General features: G+C 36.9%; 1 long non-coding RNA gene across 1 annotated transcript in view; it reads right to left on the bottom strand.

Moving 5' to 3' along the window:
• Nucleotides 1-11,749, bottom strand: part of LOC139045603 (uncharacterized) — a 47,417-nt gene extending 35,668 nt beyond the window's left edge. Inside the window, exon 1 of the long non-coding RNA XR_011504301.1 lies at nt 11,615-11,749. This is a non-coding gene — a long non-coding RNA (uncharacterized lncRNA). The remainder of the gene's footprint in view (nt 1-11,614) is intronic.
• Nucleotides 11,750-12,102: the final 353 nt, after the last annotated feature.

The following is a 12,102-nucleotide window of genomic DNA, read 5'->3' as shown; positions in this document are numbered from 1 at the left end:
AAGCTTCACTGATTCCCTCCACACCTTATATCCAACTTAACTGCATATCTTGTCCATAGAGAGCCCTTAGTAAATATTTCTGAGCTAATGGCTGATAGAATCTATGGAAGTTTTAAATGATAGAACTATTAAAGGAAATAATGACTAGGAAATAGTTCACTCAGTTCGAACAGGTATAGTTAGGTAATTATCACTTATATAATAAGAAATACATACTTAAGTGTTTCTAGGCCCGCAAACCTTTCACCATTTATACCAATGTGAGTATCTACCTATACCTGTGCTTATATCTTCACCCAGGGTCTGATGTAGATGTCAGAATGGGAATCCACATCTCAGACTCACCACTGGGTCATTGGTTTGTCCCTTTGTTTCATAAGTGACGTGCCATAAAGTAGGTCCATTGGATCATCTTCAGTGCAGAGAAGACGCCATCACCTCAGTTGGTTTCCACAAATACATCATCTTTAGCCTTTTCATTTCATTGCCTTCATTGAGTGTCAACGTGGCACACAGAAAAAGGCCTGGCATTGGTCTAGGAGCTGGGGGGTGGGGAGTGCACAAAGCTGAACACCTACTGCAATGACAACAAAATCTCCACCTCATGAACCTTACTTCCTAGTGGGGAGAAACAGACCCTCAACAAAATAAACATTACTATCAATGACGTCACAGAGAGAGTTTAAAAAGAGAACAGAATAAAAAGCCAAGAATGAGCAGTAAGGATGAGAATCCCTCGACTACTACTTGTTAGGAAAATTAATGAAAACTGTGAACACAGATTCTTTATCTTTATTTTGAGATAAAAAATAATTCCTACTTCATGCATTAGATAAGAAATAAACAAAAATCTTAAAGAAGAAATATTCACATTGTATTTTATATTTATAAATTTTCAGAAGCATATTAACTTTATTGAAACTTCTTATAAATAGCAGCAGCAGATACAGCTACTTAAAAGTCACTGATTTTAAACACTAGAAGCTTCTGAGGTTTCTATAATGTCTAATAAATTTCCAATTGGGGAAGAAATTGTAATAAAAACAACAATAGTAAGTTTCTTTATAAATTAAGTTACAACTGAAGTGATTAACAATATCTCATCCTTGGGTGGTAGGCAAATGGCGCCCCTCCCAAAGATGTCCTTGTCCTAATCACCAGACCCTGTGAACATGGCAAAAGAGAATTAAGGTTAAAGATGCAATGACGACTACTCATCAGATGATCTTGAGATGAGACGATTATCCTGGATTATCCAGATAGACCCAATAAAATCATATGGGTCCTTAAAAGTGAGAACCTTTCCCAGCTGTGGTGAGAGAAGGTGACTGACCATGGAAGAAGGGTCAGAAAGGTACCGTGTTGCGAGTTGATGGAGGAAAGGGGCCCCCAACTAAGGAATGCATGTGGCCTCTGGAAGCTGGAGCAAAGCAAGGAAATGAATTTTCTCATGGAGCTTCCCGAGGAACCAGCCTTGCTGACACCAGCCCAATCAGACTTATGTCAGACTTCTGAACTACAGATCTGTAAGACAACAAATTTGTGTTTTTATCCACAAATTACTACAAAATTCACGGAGATATGTTACATCAGCAATATAGAAAACAAATATGCCATGATTTATGATTTTCCACAATTACCGGCAACGTGTCTACTGAACATCAATGTCTATGCTGACACAATGTTTACGTCTCTAGCTGGGTAGAGGCAAGTTCAGAAGTAAAAGAATTTGGGAGCAAATTAGCTCTTGTCTCTTTGAGGAAAAAACACATACGTGAGGAGAAAATATTAATTTCGAAAGAGATTGGAACATGAGGAAAATTATTCTTGAGACCTCTGTCTCAAACCAACTCATCAAAAAGGATTCTTAATGGTACAAATTTCCAGGTTTAAGATTAACGAGTTCTGGGTGTCTAATGTACAGCATGGTGATTATAGCTAATAAAACTGTATTATATAGTTGAAAGTTGCTAAGAGAGTAGATCTTAAATGTTCTCACCACAAAAAAGAAATGGTAATTATGTGACATGATGAAGGTGTTAGCTAAGCTATGTTAGTAATCATTTTGCCATATGTAACAGTATGAAATCAACATGTTATACACCTTAAACTTACACAATGTTATCTGTCAATTATACCTCAATAAAGCTGGAAAGAGGGAGATGCTTATTTGCTTCCATGGTTCATAAATATTTTGCATCATTTAACTTTTCTTATCAGTCACGGAAAGAAATTTACAGCACAGTATTTGCACATTTTAAAAAGGATTTTTAGGTCCAAGTGTTTGCCTCGTTGTTCCTTTTACCTAAATGGGATTTCTTTTCAGAGAGAGACTCCTACTTTTGATTTTGTGTTTCCTTTATCAGAGAGGAAGCTCATATTAATTATTGTTTCCACGTTTCATAAAGCATCTCACATTGTATGTGGTTCATGTAAGATGTACAATATGTTATCTGCCTCTTCTTTTCTCTCTCTTTTTTTTCTTTTCAGGGGAAGATTCACCCTAAGCTAACATCTGTTGCAAATCCGCCTCCTTTTTTCTTCCTTCCTGTTCTCCAAAGCCCCAGTACATAGTTATGTATAGTTGTAAGTTCTTCCGGCTCTTCTATGTGAAGCACCACCATAGCGTGGCTACTGACAGACAGGTGGTGTGGTTCTGCACCCGGGAACAAAACCCAGGCCACCAAAGCAGAATACGCCAAACTTTAACTGCTAGGCCATCAGGGCTGGCTCTTTAATTCCTTTTTTCACTCCAGCTCTTGTATTTGGGCATTCTTGAGGCTGGCCCTTGGCTTTTTATCTATTACCTTTATATACTGTTCATGATTTTATCCACTATTGTTAAATATTAAATTTGTACAAATGATTTAACCATTATATTTTTAATATGATATTTCTCACATAATGAAAAAAACAAAGCACATTTACTCAGTATCTCCTATGTGCCAAGTACTGATAATAATACTAAAAATATCTGCTTGGATTTCTCATAATCATCCCAAATCATTAGATTATCTTTCCTTCTAAACCAGATTTTCCTCTTGGTTCCTAACTTCTATTAAAGGCCAGATCGTTTTCCCAGAAATCTCTCAAAAGAAATGTGTATAAACTTGAAATTATCTTTCACAAACTTCATTCTAAATCAGTCAGTATGTTTTCTTTACTTAAGAGTGACTTATTAATTGCCATGTTGTCTCCCATGTTTGGCTTCTCAGCTCCGTCTTCATGCAGGAAACCAATCCCCAGTGTTAAATTCCTTCTGTTAGAAATATCTTAAATGTTTTCTGTCACTAACTCTCAGGGACAAGTGGATTATAGTGGAACAGAATAATGAGGCAGTGTCTTCCCCATTAATTTTCTCATTGATCTTTTTCTATAATTCAATCTCGGGAACCCATCCCATGGTGTAGCAGTTAAGTTTGGCATGCTCTGCTTCAGTGGCCCACGTTTGTAGGTTTGGATCCCAGGCATAGACCTATACCACTTGTCAGCCATGCTGTGGTGACCCAAATACAAAATACAGGAAGATTGGCGCAGATGTTAGCTCAGAGCAAATCTTCCTCAAGCAAAAAGAGGAAGATTGGCAATGGATGTTAGTCTAGAGTGAATCTTCCTCACCAAGAAAAAAAAAAAAGGAAGTTCATACACAAATACCTCATTTTCACAAAATGGAAATCTATTTTCATTTTCTCATTATAAAACTAATGTATATTCACGAAATTTCAAAACAGTACAGAAAATAGAAAGTGAAAATAAAGAGGCCTCTGCACTAAAAATCAAACATCCTGTGGGAGAGACAATAACTCAACAACAGCAGCCAGATATCAAAAGGCTAAATGTGACAGAGACAGACACAAGACTAAAGATTGGAGAGCTGTAGTCAAGGATGGGGGATACGAGGCGTAAAGTGCGCACCGGCAGCAATGAGGGAGGACCTCAAAGGAAGCTTTCTTATTTCACAATTGTCATCAAAGTGTGTGTTCTCTTTGGGCTTCTGAAAAGCATGCCCCCTGGTCACGTGCTCAGTCACTCCTCTCTGCAATTTTTCCTTTACTCAGAAAAAGTGGTGCCATCAGCCATCACAGAGCACAGACACAGACCAAAGTTCTGTGATGGACTTGCGCAACATAATTGAATCTTCGTGATGACCACAAAGGAAATAGATTTAAAACATCAATATCTCTAAATGTCTCTTACAATGAAAAACTTCTTCCTAGGCAACATGTGAAAAATGTGAGACTTTTAAACATTTTCTCAAATAACATCCTTAATTTCCTACAGAGAATGAATAACAACTACAAAAATGAATAACAGCAACACTACCAGGAAAGATAAAACAAAAATTGTTTTATCTACTAGAAAATGGGATGTCTGCCAGGCGCTATAACGTAGAATTTAATTGAATGGTAATCTCCCCCACTTGCCTTTTTAATGCATTACTTGATAATTCAGTTGTGGTAACGTAGACATTTGGTCATCATTTCCATTGAGCACATGGATAAACATCATTAGTTTTCTCTTTGAAGTAATCCTTGTATTTGAAATGATCCCATTTACTGATTTTTATTCCTTAGTGTACTTTGTAGACTGAAATGACTGAAAAATTAAAATTTAAAACTAAACTTTTAAAAATCATGATATTCTCCTTTAAATTTTTTTTTCCTCTTTTGTTGGCAAGAAAGAACCTTGTTTCCATTAGGCATTCTTCTCTAACAGGACACAGACCAGACCTATGTACCATGCCTCAGATTTTTAAGCTAATGATTTTATGCAAAGTTTTAAGTACTTAATCCAGCTCTCTACTTTGTGAAGACTTGAAGCCATCGGAGGGACCGAGATGACCTTTGGGACGTGTGACGGGGGCAGTGCTTTAGAATGAGCTTTGGACATGGAATCTAGAGACCTGGATGGTGTCCAAAACCCAACTTGTTCTTGGTCCGTGAATTTACAAAAGTCATTTAAAGGTGTTTAGCTTCACTTCCTCCTCCTCTTAAATGACTGTGATAAAATAGCCTATTTCACTGACCTAAGAGGAGTGTCACTCAAATCAACAAGCACTAGTTGCTAGCAGTCAAGAGCAAAAGTGTGGGCAGGTCCCAGGAAGAGGAATAAAGATCTTTGTAAATGTCAAAGGGCTGGATTCATGTGAGTTATTATGAGGATGCAGCAATACCTCGGCAGCACATTTGCCAAAGATGGCTGAGTTGAGACACCACAGGGAGGGGATATAACTACTCAGATCCTTAAAATGCTACTGCTTTTCAAGTCTCTTGCTTTGTCACTGATCAAAATATGACTATATACCTTCTAGTGAACTGTAATGTTACTTGTTTTCTGAAAGCTATATAACTACGAAAAGAGAAGTTTACTGCTAGCCTGACTCAGAGTAAGGTGGGAGAGAAGGGTCTTATCCTCTCAATTATAAAGAACGTAAGGCTCTTTGTGATCTGTCTTCTCCTTCCCTTCCTAGTCTCTGTCTCATCTCTCATTCTCCTTCCCCCAGTCCAGCCATCCTGCACTTCACTTCCCCAAGTATTCCAGGCATCTTTCTCTTCTGGGCCTTATATGCGGTTTTCTCTCTGTCTGAAGAGCTCTCTCCACTTTCTCATTTTCCTGCTAACTGTGAGTCAAACTTCAGGTCCCAGTTTGGGCATTGCTTCCCCTAGGCAGACATGTACTGGTTGCTGAGTTAGAAGATTCTGCTCTGTGCTACTGAGCACCTTCTGCTTTTACTATCACAGAACCTATAACATTTATTATAACTATTGGATTAATGTTCCCTTAGCTTCTCCAATAGAATTTAAGATCTTTGAAGGCAAATTTTACTTCCTATAGGTCATGAAGGCCATTGTATTTTCAGCCCTAGTGCAGTTCTTGGCAATATAAGATGTTTGACACATACTTGCTGAATGTATGATTGAATGGAGAATTGAATGACTGACAGCCTCTATGTTTCTGTTTATGTGGTCTTCATAGTTCAGAACTACTGTTCTAAGAGACTGCAGAGACCCACTCCTTGGTGGACATGGTCCACCATACTATGATTGCCTCTCTGCTTGCCACCGTGTCAAGTGGGTCATGAAGTCATGCTTTGGCTATAATCCAATTCTATATGAGAAATTGAGGGGGGGAAAGTAGCTATAGCTAAACCAATTGACAGTGTCATAAGCTAAGTAGGGTGAAGAAATAGAAGGATATAAGGAACTAGTGTGCATTTCCATATGTCACTAGCTAGGAGAAAACAGAGATGGAATTTAGGAGGCTGTTTAGGGGCTGGTAGACTCAACAGAGTGTCACACAATATAAACAGAGGGGCGTCATATCTTCAAATAATAGAGATATTTTCATTTGTTTTGTTTTTAAGCAAAACAGTTTCTCTGTGGGGACCAGAGAAACTCCTTGTCCTAATTTGTGTCCCTTAGTAACAAAGCCTGATGTGAGAATTCTTGTGCAAGTGATTTAGTAGGGAGTGCCCTCAGGAAAAACCTGTAAGAGAGTAAGGGAAGCAAGATATGAGGAGCCTGGACAAACATGAGGGCTCAGCTGAAGCCCAGAATCAGTCAGATCCCAGCTGAGCTCTGGAACCTGCATAGTAATGCAATGTCCCACATGGGTAAGGAGCTGACCTTTTGTTCCCCAGGATCAGTCAGTCATGAGTTGTACACTACCGTCTATGGAGATGGTGTTGTTTTCCAGGTGTATCAGGCCAGGTGGCAATTCTCAGGAGACAGGGGAATCTGAGCTGTTAGCAACTAATACTCAACAGTGGCTGGGATATGAGTGCACCAGCCAGGGCAGAGAAACTGAGCAGGGCACCAAGCACATCTACACTCATCAGCTCCAGAAACAGATTGTTTCAGGGCCGAGCCGACTATTCGAGAAAATGATTGAAACCCTCTCATATCAGTATAATACCTGAATAGGGTCAATTCCACTGACTGTGCCATTTCTTGTATTTGAAACTTTTGAAAAGAAAATAGAGTCAAGCTAATTTAATGTTACTAGAAAAAAATGTGCACTTTTTGCCATTTCTAGATTCCCACTAAAATTAACTTCTATGAATGTCAGCTCTATTGAATTTGTCTTGAAGCACTCCAAGAAGAAGATGAAGGAAAATATTCAAGCTATAGCAAATGAGATCGAATTTAGACATTTGGAAGACAAAGTGTATTATTAAACTCTAGGGCTTACTCACTCTGATAAGAATTGTTGTGAAATTACTTTTATTAGAGATTTACAGGAGGCTGTGTATTTAACTATCTCCTAAATGTAGTATAATATAACAGAATGAGCCCTGAATTGGATATCCAAGTTATGGTTCCCTACTAAATTAACTGGCCTTTTGACAGAAACGTAACCTCTCTAAAATCAATTTTATTCTAATGTAAAGTGATGAAGATGAACAATATAATCTTTCTGGTTCTTTCAGTAGTTCCTGATTTTATCTGGTAAAAACAAAATATTTATAAAATGCGTGCATTGGAGCTGTTGTTTCTAATATAAGACAGACAATTTTTTTCTGGGTAATTAATGTATTATCCTATCAATATTTAGTGAATAACTCATCTTTTCCTGACTCATTTGAAATGTCATAATTAAAGAATGAGTATTTATAATTGTATCAGTTCATGGCTCTTTTATTATTTATCAACTTATCTATTCATTTGCTGAAGAACTACTTTTTAAGCACCTACTATGCGTCAGTCACTGCCCTTCGTGCTGATTTATCTGTCAATTATAGCAGTACCACAGTATTTTAACTATTTTATAGCACATTTAAGTGAAATAAATTCTCCTTAATTACATTTCCTTTTACTTGCTATCTATTTATTACTCCAAATTAAGAGTCATTTTGTCAATTTTCAAAATTCTAGTTGGAATTTTATTTGACCATCAAGCAGTGTTCTTAATTTCCTAGAAGATTCAAACAAATTCCTAGTTTGTGGGTATTTTAGAATATATGTTCACTTTCTCCTTGCATTAGGAAGGTGTACATTGTATCTTGGAGTCTTTTTCCAACATTTTCAAAATGATATGGTTTCTAGCTACACAACATTGGTATGAGGTTGTAACAACTCCTAAATTTCAGTTCAAAATGAATCTCATTCTTTGCAGTTGGTTCATTTGTTTTCATTTCGATGTGATTGAGTAGGTTTAGGTAAGTATGTATTTACTTGACCATCTTTCCTGGGAGCTCATTTATGTTCTGAGAAAGGTATGTGCAGCAAAGGTTCTGGTAGTTTATCAAAAATCCATTTCCCCTTCTTCCTGGGCTGCATCTAGACTACCTTTCCCAGCCTCCCTTGCAGGTAAGTAACTGAGTCAAGCCAATGGAAGGTGAACTGAAGTGATGTTTGTAATGTTTAGGTTGCAGCTTTTAAGAAGTGAGTATCCTCCATTCTCTACACTCTTTTCCATTCTGCTGCCCTCAGGATATAAGTTGTGACAATGCCCTAGGGAATGGGAGAGCTGCACTATGAAAGGAACATTGAATTACCACAAGAAGACCAACTACCTGGTCTTTCATGGCTGGAAACCAAACTCCTACAATGTGTGAATCATTATGCATTAGGCTGTTTTTCTTTTCTGATCACAGCCTAGCCTCCCTTAGTAACACCACTTTCTAATTCTCTCACCTTGTTTAACTCAAGGCACTGTGGTTTCTATTACACATAAAATTTAGTTAAAAGATTTTATAGATGAATTATCATTCAAAACTCTATGAACAGGGGGCTGGCCCAGTGGCCAAGTGGTTAAGTTTGTGCACTCTGCATTGGCAGCCCAGGGTTTTCCCACTTTGGATCTTGGGTGTGGACCTAGTACAGCTCGTCAAGCCATGTTGAAGTGGCATCCCACATAGAGGAATTAGAAGGACCTACTACAAGAGTATATAACTATTTACTGGGGGGCTTTGGGGAGAAGAGGAAGAGGAAGAAGAAGAAGAAAAAACGATCGGCAACAGGTGTATGCTCAGGGCCAATATTTAAAAAGAAAAACAAAAAACTCCATGACAAGTGTTCTTTCCACACTGAGAATTAGAATGATATGGTGTCTTAGATTTGGTTTCCTGGAGTCAGACTCTGAGATGGGGAGTTGTGTGCAGAAGCTTAATTGGGAGATAACACACGTAAGCGAGTGAGAAAGGCAGGGTTGGGCAAAGAGAGAGGGTGACCACAACGCGGCAGCAACTGAATGCTTAGTCTAGGTCCTATAAGGACCTCTGAAACTGGGATGGCCCTTTGGTGTTGTCCCAAATTGAGGAGTGGGAATGAGATGTTTGCATTTCCACATGAACCGACGGACATGAGCAGAGCAGCCCCTTGGAAAGGTCATAACCTTGCTGGAAACAGTTTTGTGTGGCCTAGGACCTGTCCCAGTGAGTGCTATCAGCATCTGATATTTCCAGCAGTTAGCACATTGATGCTTGAAGACAGGAATTGGGGGAGTGACCCCACAGTATACAGTACCTATAAGCATGTAGGTAATAATTTACTGTATGATTCTTTTTAAGAATCCATATCTGGCAAATTTAATAAAAAGTAATGATTTAGTACCTGAGTAAAACTTTTCTGTTGGAGGGGATTTGATTAAATCAACATTCTCCAATGCATGGTATATGCACTGCAGGATATGGGCACTATCCATTGGTCATTCAGAAAGAAAATGTGAGTATGTTGCATAAAATACTTTTATATAGATATTGCATAACTAATTCATAAAAACTCTTAAAAACAGTTAATATAAAGCAGGCAAGTAGTACATGTATATCATTATAAATATTCGATTTACCATACTTCATATTTCATTAAGTCTATATTTCACATAGACTCTAAGATGAAATCAGTCAGAACATTACCATTTTATGTAACATTAGGAAAGAAAAGAATGCTGTTGGAAAAAATCCTAAGACACGGGAAAAAGAGTCCAGAATGACACATAAATTGATCACGATAGACGCTTGTTGCTTTGAAATTTCTTGAATCTACTCTAAGTTATTCACATTTTTTTTTTTTGGCTGTCATCGGTTTCATTACTTTGTGTTTGATAAGAACTAAAAAAATAACAGCACGGCTTTATTTGGGGACATCTTCCTTCCTTAGGATATGTAATATATTTTGTTGCTTTGCCAAAAAATATGGAATTGAGGTCATTCTTCCAAAGACAAATGTTTGCCTCACTTCTATTGGATTTGTGCTCAGTCACCCTGCTTTGTGCCTTACACAATGTCTTTTTCTTTCAATGTCCAATTACAGGGTAATTATTTTGAAGACTTTTAAATGACAATTAAACTCACTATTCACAGAACCAAGGCACATAACTTGAAATCATTAAACTATGAATAGCTGTCTGACTGTAATTGTGAAATGCATCCTGACTTTGGAACTATTAAAATGTGAAGAAAGTACATTTTTAAATGGATGAAGTCTAGTATGTTACTGTTTTGTGTTAATTTATATTAACTAATGAACAGTTCATTTATTAATTTATTAATAAATTAATTGTTATTATATTATGTTATTATACTAGCTATTGTGCAATAACATTTTTTCTTGAGAACTCTGGCTTATATTGCCAGGGGTTTATCTTACAAAAAGATTTAACAAATGGTTTTTTTAAGTAACATGTTTCTCTAGTTCATTTAAAGGATTTTTAAAATAAAAACCCAAATATGACATAAAATAAGGCAGACCTAACTAACAAGGATCCCAGCAGTTATTAAATGCCGTTTTCCAGAGAATTCCATATATCTTCTTGAGTTTGAATAATTCTAATAGACCATGCATTACTGCTTGGTTTCATAAGCTTCTTTACTCATTTTTTAACAAAACTTTCAGTTCAAAATATATCCATTACCTACTCTCCTAATTTTTTTGTTCCTTGTTTGCTCTGCCCCTCATAGATTCCTGATCTCAGATCATATATGAACAACAAATTACATTGCCAGTTTTAAAATACCACTATTATACAAGACTTAGAACCTATGGCCAAACCTCATTTGCGAACAATTGGATGACATATATTTCATTTTATTCAAGGTATTTTTTTTTGCCCCTGGCATAATTTTAAAAAATACAATCTAATTTAGGGAAAAATGTATAAATAAGAGGAAATTATTAGGTTTCAATATTTATATACTCATCAAACAAAAAAATAACTTTTTTGGTTAAAAAAATAGTGGCCTGCAAAACAACTTCCCTACTTTGGCTTATTGTCAAAAATGTTAACTAAAAGCATAAATAACTGTCAGTAACGAAAATTTCTCAGAATTTCTAAATTATTCTTGAACTCAAAATACACTCACAGAAAATATTTTACATAACTATGAAGCAGGGAAGTGTTTTCCCTTAGAATGTTTCAATTGGTTCCAGAGCGTGTTAGGAAGGCTTTTCCATCATGCTCTCACCCTGACAATGAAATAAACAACACTGCTTTTCAGTTCCACTGGCACTTTCAAGCTCTGGGCTCAGAAAGTGTAATTAAAAACTATTTGAAAGACTCATTTCACTGTTTACACATGGGAAGAAGCACGTCTTGTTCCAATGCCATTCCTAAAAAGACCTCCCCCACTAGTACGGAAAAATTTTCAAAGGTCATGATTGAATTAAGCACCTACCTTGTTTTGTACTTGGCTCATGCTACCAAGTCATCACTATACTCCTGAATTATATCACCAACTTTGTTTCCCAGAGACAGGCTCATGCCACCCTCTGAACTCCAGAGCAGATTTTAGACTCCGTCTCTTTAAAAAGTTCTTTCCATATTAAACAGCAATAAATACAGACTCAACTTGAGTACATGGTTTGGCAATCTGATCTTCCAGTTGCCTGGCTATTAATCTCATCCAAACGTATGTCACTAGCTGTTCTGATGCTATCAATAATAACGTAATGATTTCAGACATGACGCGGAATAAAAGCATACCCAGAGTTAGACAGCGACCTCAAAAGAAATAAACTAAGTGGAGCTACATTGATTTTTTTAAGAGAAGAAGAAAATCATACCATATAGAAAAGGCAAAAGGAGCAGGATTAAAACACATATTTCTATAATTCTAAGAATTGATCAAGAGGCAAATATTGCATATATAAAAGTGCATGGACT

Source organism: Equus asinus, chromosome 6 (assembly GCF_041296235.1).
Source record: "Equus asinus isolate D_3611 breed Donkey chromosome 6, EquAss-T2T_v2, whole genome shotgun sequence".
NCBI classification, from domain to species: domain Eukaryota; kingdom Metazoa; phylum Chordata; class Mammalia; order Perissodactyla; family Equidae; genus Equus; species Equus asinus.
This window is presented reverse-complemented; position numbering and strand designations above follow the sequence as displayed.